General features: G+C 45.3%; 1 long non-coding RNA gene across 1 annotated transcript; it reads left to right on the top strand.

The window, feature by feature from the left end:
* The first annotated feature begins 2,678 nt into the window (after nt 1-2,678).
* Nucleotides 2,679-5,923, top strand: LOC125517664 (uncharacterized). The gene is made up of 2 exons (XR_015599388.1): nt 2,679-3,610; nt 4,378-5,923. It is a non-coding gene; the product is annotated as an uncharacterized LOC125517664 (long non-coding RNA).
* Nucleotides 5,924-6,201: the final 278 nt, after the last annotated feature.

The following is a 6,201-nucleotide window of genomic DNA, read 5'->3' as shown; positions in this document are numbered from 1 at the left end:
TCATTATATGAATTCATTCGTTCTTTCCAATCCTACCGGTGGATCGTTGAAGTCTTTTCTCAAGTTTGCGCTATATCTTTCTTAATCCTTCTCAACGACAATAAGTAGTATGCCAAATCCATTGCTTGTCATCAATTTAAGTTGATGAAGGATAAACATACAGTAAATCTTATTCTTGTTTCCTCGAGGTGGTTCAATTCTTTTCTTTTTGAGTTCGTTCAAGATATCAACTCTTGGTTTCTAGTTGTTCATCTTTCTTTTCCGGAGTTCCAAGTTTTCCGCATTATCTCGTCGTGAAGCTCCATCTAAATCAGTGCAAGGCTTCATCTTGTTCTTTTCAACTTCTCGTTCTTTTATCATCCTTTTATTACCGGAGTTCTCATGGAGGCTCTACATGGTGGTTCATCAAGAATTGTTTTCATTCTTCAATTGTTCTTCAACATTTCTCTCGAAGTTATGATCCGCCAAGCAATACCAAGATTAAACATGGTGCTCGACACATGTTTTGTTTTGAGGAGCTCAAATATTCTTCATCTTGAATTCCGAAATGCAATTCGTTCTACCTTATCTTTTGAGGTGGTCTTATGTCATTCTTGACAATTTACCTTCGTGTTTCATGATTCGCAAGTTGTCACGGAGGAGATATGTAAACCCACCATTTTCTCTTCGTTTAGGAGATCCTTGCAACCCGTCAATCGCTTCATTGGAGTTAATTTGGGCTATATTTCACCCAAAGCTTTCCCTAAGGATTGTTGCTATTTATGGTGCTTATAAATGACCCAAGTTCTTCATTTATCCTCCCGGTGAAATAAGTTTCTCGTCTGCTTGTTGATATCAATCCAATCTATTGTTTTCGTTAGTGGCAGAATTTCACCTCATAATTTTGAGATATTTTCCATAAGCCCACAACAACCTTATTATTTTGTTGTTTAATTTTCAACAAATCCATTCAATCCTTCTTTAAGGATGCCTTCAAATTCATTGGAGGCAGAAGTTATCATTTTCTTCTACTTTCTTTCTTCCTAATGATTTGGCTTCTATTCTTTCGTTCCGGAGGCATGGTGATGTTGCACTCTTCGACCCAGCATCCCATTTTTGTCAAGATCATGTTCTTTCCTTTGCTTATCCATTCAACCGGAGTGTCATGTCCTCCATTAAAGTTCTCTCATCTTATCAAGTTTTGCCTCCCTTCTCAACCGGAGTGATGTCTGAAATCTTTCTTACCCCTTGTGCCATTCTTTTAATTGTTTTTTGGAGGCAGTGTGTTGTTGATTTCACCAAGTATCATCCAATCTTCAGAAGTTCATGTTCAATTCCTTCCATTTACAGTCGGAGTGTTGTCCAAATTATATCATTCTTATTCCTTCTCTATCTTGTTTTAACCGGAGTGTTGTGTCCAACATTCCTCTTCTAACCGGAGTCGCCTCCAAGTGCTTTCATTTTGCCAAGTTCATATTCTATGCCTTCCATTTCCAACCGGAGTGTTCTAGTAATTGATCTTTATCATTCCTTGTACATCTCGTTTCAACCGGAGTTCTTGCATGTACTTCTTGTCCATTGTTCTCATCATTTATAGCGTTGCAAACTCCAAGGTTCACATGGTGTTCCTTGTTTCTCTTTTCTACCGGTGTGCTTTCATATTATTTTTGGTCCGTTAGGCTCTTGTTTCATGTCCTCCAACCTACAAGGTTCTCGCAATGTTCCTTGTTCCTCTTTTGTAACGGAGTGTTTTCAACTTCTTGCATCTTTGTTGGATTCCTTTTTTCAATTTGTTTAACCTCTCAAGGTTCGTTGGTTTCACTCTTTTGTCAAAGAACCAAGTTTGTTTTACCTCTTGCTCTTCCACTTCTCGGTGCCATCCTTAGATCTCAGGACGAGATCCTCTTGTAGTTGTGGACTGTTGTGACGCCCCGAGACCGACGCTCCAGATGCCTTCCCAGTTGCCTTCCTTGTTTTGCGTGTCAGCCGTGTGTTTTATTTCTTTGTTGCGTTTCATCATGTCATCATCCGCATTGCACCCTCATGTTCTCAAAACTTGCATCCGTCCGGGTCTCCCAGTTCTTTCCATTTTCCATTCTGAGCCCAGACACACTCGCGCCCGCGGCAGCTCTGTAATATTATTTTATAAGTGGCCGGAAAATGTTCTCGGAATGGGTTGAAAGTTGGCGTGCAGTCTTATTTTAATGTAGGTAGGTTGCCTGCCAAGTTTCATCGCGTTCGGAGTCCATTTGACGCTCCAACGGATAACTATAGCGGCGATATAGTCGGTCAAATGTCGGACGTTTTCGGTCTCCGAAAACTGTTGCCGGGCTTTCCCTCTCTTTCCTCCCTAGACCATCTACACAGTTTGCTACCAACCGCCAGGCCCAACCTAACCCTCCTCACGTTCGGAGCCGTCCGATTGTGATTGGAGGGCCGCGAAACCCCTCCTAACCACCTAACCCCTCCTTGCACAGTGCATCGACCCCCCATACGCGTCCGAAAACTTCCCCGAACCCGACTCACTCAGTCGTCACCTATGGGTCCGGATCATCCCCAAACATCTATAAAATATCTCCGTTTTCTTAATTGGACTTCCCTACCTATTTATTATCGATTGTCCAATGGCGATCGGACGCCCCTAAAACTCTCCTCTTTCCCTATATATAGGCCCCTAGTCTATTTTCAGACCTAACCCTAAATCTTAGGATGTCCCATCCATCAATCCCCAGCCACCGCCGCTCCTCATTTTCAGATCCACCCCAACCAGCAGCCTCCACCTCTTTCTCCAGATCCAGCAAGTCAACCCTCCTCTGAATCGTCGGATCTGTGATCCAACGGATCCTGCGCGGCTCCCGTAACCCATAGCTCCACCCATCGGCCGCAACCTCCTCGATCCAGCTCCTCGATCCAATCTGGATCGGGAGGGAGTCCCTAGCGCCGCTCGTCCCAGCCGCCCTTTGTCTCGCCAGAGCACTGCCGCCGGCGCCCGCAGGAGCTTGCCATCAAAGATGAGCACCACCAGGCCCGGATTCCCCGCTGCTTTCTCTCCCTCTCTCTGTATTATCTCTCTCGCCTCACTTCTCTCTCTCACACAGGACCACGCCGGCGACAAGGCCAGCCGCCCTCGTCTCTGGACCCGCTCCCGAGTTTTGCCTCGTTTCCCAGCCGTCGTCGCTCCTAACCCGCTGCCGCCCCGTTCTTCTGCGAGCGGTGCCCGTGCTGCCGCAGCAGCGCCACCATGGACGCCAAGCCGCCGCCTGCCTCCACATCGACCGAGCGCTCGCGTTGTCCATGCCGTAGCTCATCGGAGCACATCCCCGACGCCAGTCCTCGTCCGCAGCACCCTGACGCCACCGGCCTCCTCTGCTTCGAACAACGTCCTTCGGTCGAGCGCCGGGACGAACGGTAGCAGCTCCAGCCTCGCCTCGGTCCTCCTTGACCTCTTTTGCATCGGATCCAAGCCCCTCATCCATTCACTCATCGCCGGAGGTCGCCGCCATGCCCTGTATCTCGCATCGCCAGCCGTCGTCCCCTGCTTCATGAACGAGACGGCCAGCGCCACGCCCTCGTTGACTAGGTCCAGCGCCAGCAGGCCCAGTTCCCCCACCGAGCTGGCCCAAGTGCCATGGTGAGCAGCCTAGCTCGATTCAAGTTTCAGCCCGTGAACGTTTTTATTCCCTGGACGCATTTGTCTATTTTTTCAGAGACTGCCAGTTTTGCAGAAAAACCCTCTAACATCATGCATTTAATAATTCCACAACCATGCATCGGTTTAAAATATTTTAAACATGTAAAATGTTCAGAATTTCATCTAGTTTCATAATATGCAGCTTACATCCATGTTTGAAATGTTTAAAATGCTGTCTGCTTTAATTTGCTAAATGCCATGTTAAAATGATTTAATTCATAACTAATTAACCGTAGCTCGGATTTAATTAAACTATATATGTAAATGGGGTAGAAAAATGCCTAGTTTAACATGGTGCCATAACTTTGCATGTTTAACAACTTTAAAATTATGTTTAGGGCAGAACAGAAACATAACCAAAAAATGCATATGTGGATTTTCCGGAATTGTTGTTTCTTGTTTCCGGCCTCATTTAAACTTGCCTAAATAGATAGTTTATATATGTTTCCCCATTTGCCATGTTTAATAACATTTAATATTGTTGAGTACATAAACGGGAGAGAACTAAATAATTAAATGTGGTATTTCTTCAATATGCAACTCGTTGCATATTGAGCTCCATTTAACTTGTAGTATTGTTTGTTGCACTTTGCCATGCCATGCATCATTAAACCGGACATGTGTCATAGTTGGTTCGCATCATGTCATGTTTATGCTTGTGTTTTTACCATGTTGCTTGCTTCTTTTTGGTGTGCTTCTCTCGTTAGCTTCGATTTCGTTCTGGAATTGCGAGGATTCGTTCGACTACATCCGTTTGTCTTCTTCATGGACTCGTTCTTCTTCCTTGCGGGATCTCAGTCAAGATGACCATTACCCTCGATATCACTTCTATCTTTGTTTGCTAGTTGTTTGTTCTATCGCTATGTCACGCTACCTACCACTTGTTATATCATGCCTCTTATATTGTCATGTCGAGCCTTTAACCCACCTTCCTAGCAAATCTTGTTTGGCTAAGTTACCGCTTTTGCTCAGCCCCTCTTATAGCGTTGCTAGTTGTAGGTGTTTCGCAGATTGCTTCATGTTGGAACATGTTTATGTTGGGATACCACTATATCTATTGTTTAATTATTGCATCTATATACTTGGTAAAGGGTGGAAGGCTCGGTCATATGCCTGATGTTTTGTTCCACTCTTGCCGCCCTAGTTTTCGTTATACCGGTGTTATGTTCATTGATTTTGCGTGCCTAACACGATGAGGGGTATGCGACCCTCTTGACAGTTCGCCTTGAATAAAACGCCTCCTGCAAGGCCCAACATTGGTTTTATATTTGCCTAATAACCTATAACTTTCCCTTGGGGTTGCAAACCCGAGGGTCATCTTTATTTTAACTCCCTGGGCCAGTGCTCCTCTGAGTGTTGGTCCGAAACGGGCAGCCTGCGGGGCCACCTCGGGAAAACTTGAGGGCTAGTTTTACTCGTAGATTGACCTATCTGGTATGCCCTGAGAACGAGATATGTGCAGCTGCTATCGGGATTTGTGGGCACAGTCGGGCGGTCTTGCTGGTTTAGTTTTACCATTGTTGAAATGTCTTGTGCACCGGGATTCCAAGTCTGGTTGGGTGTCCCGCAATGGAGGATTGTCTCCGTGGATTGTGAACTTATGATGGGCTAAGTTGGGACACCCCTGCAGGGTATAAACTTTCGAGAGTCGTGCCTGTGGTTATGTGGCAGATGAGAATTTGTTAATATTCGGTTGTAGAGAACTTGACACTTGACTTAATTAAAAAGAATCAACCGCGTGTGTAGCCGTGATGGTCTCTTTTCGGCGGAGTCCCGGAAGTGAACACGGTTTTGGGTTATGTTTGAACGTAAGTAGTTTCAGGATCACTTCTAACTTCACGACCGTTGCGTAGATTTTCATATTACTCTTATTTGCGTATGTTAGCCACCATATTTGCTTAGTGCTTGCTGCAACTCCACATGATTACCTTTTCCTACCCATAAGCTTAAATAGTCTTAATCTCGCGGGTGTGAGATTGCTGAGTCCTCGTGACTCACAAATACTTCCAAAACAGTTGCAGGTGCCGATGTTACTAGTGCAGGTGACGCAACTGAGCTCAAGTGAGAGCTTGATGAAGACTTTTGTCGTTACTATGTTTCGCTTCTTGATGATCAGTAGTGGTGCCCAGTTGGGACGATCGGGAATCTAGCATTTGGGGTTGTCTTTTTTTATTTTGGTTCCATAGTCGGACCTTGATTGTACTCTGGATGGTGTATGTTTAACTTGTTATTTGAGTGAAGTGGTGATTGTAAGCCAACTCTTTATCCCTTTCTTATTTAGTACATGGGACTGTGTGAAGATTACCCCTCTTGCGACAAAACCACCATCCAGTTATGCCTCTAAGCCATGCCTCGACACGTAGGAGACATAGCCACATCATGGGCATTACATAGCAATGGCCAAGTTTGAGACCCCGTTGACGTGGTAGATTGCGGGGCTGGCGGCGCTTACCAGGCTCGACCCGGTGGTGCTACGAATTGTGGCGGGGATGGAGGGTTCTTCTAGCTTGGGTTCCATGGCCGATTATTTA

Source organism: Triticum urartu, chromosome 1A, assembly GCF_056163025.1.
Source record: "Triticum urartu cultivar PI428250 chromosome 1A, HENAU_Tu73, whole genome shotgun sequence".
NCBI lineage: Eukaryota > Viridiplantae > Streptophyta > Magnoliopsida > Poales > Poaceae > Triticum > Triticum urartu.
Note: the sequence above shows the minus strand (reverse complement) of the source record. Positions and strands in the feature narration are given on the sequence as shown.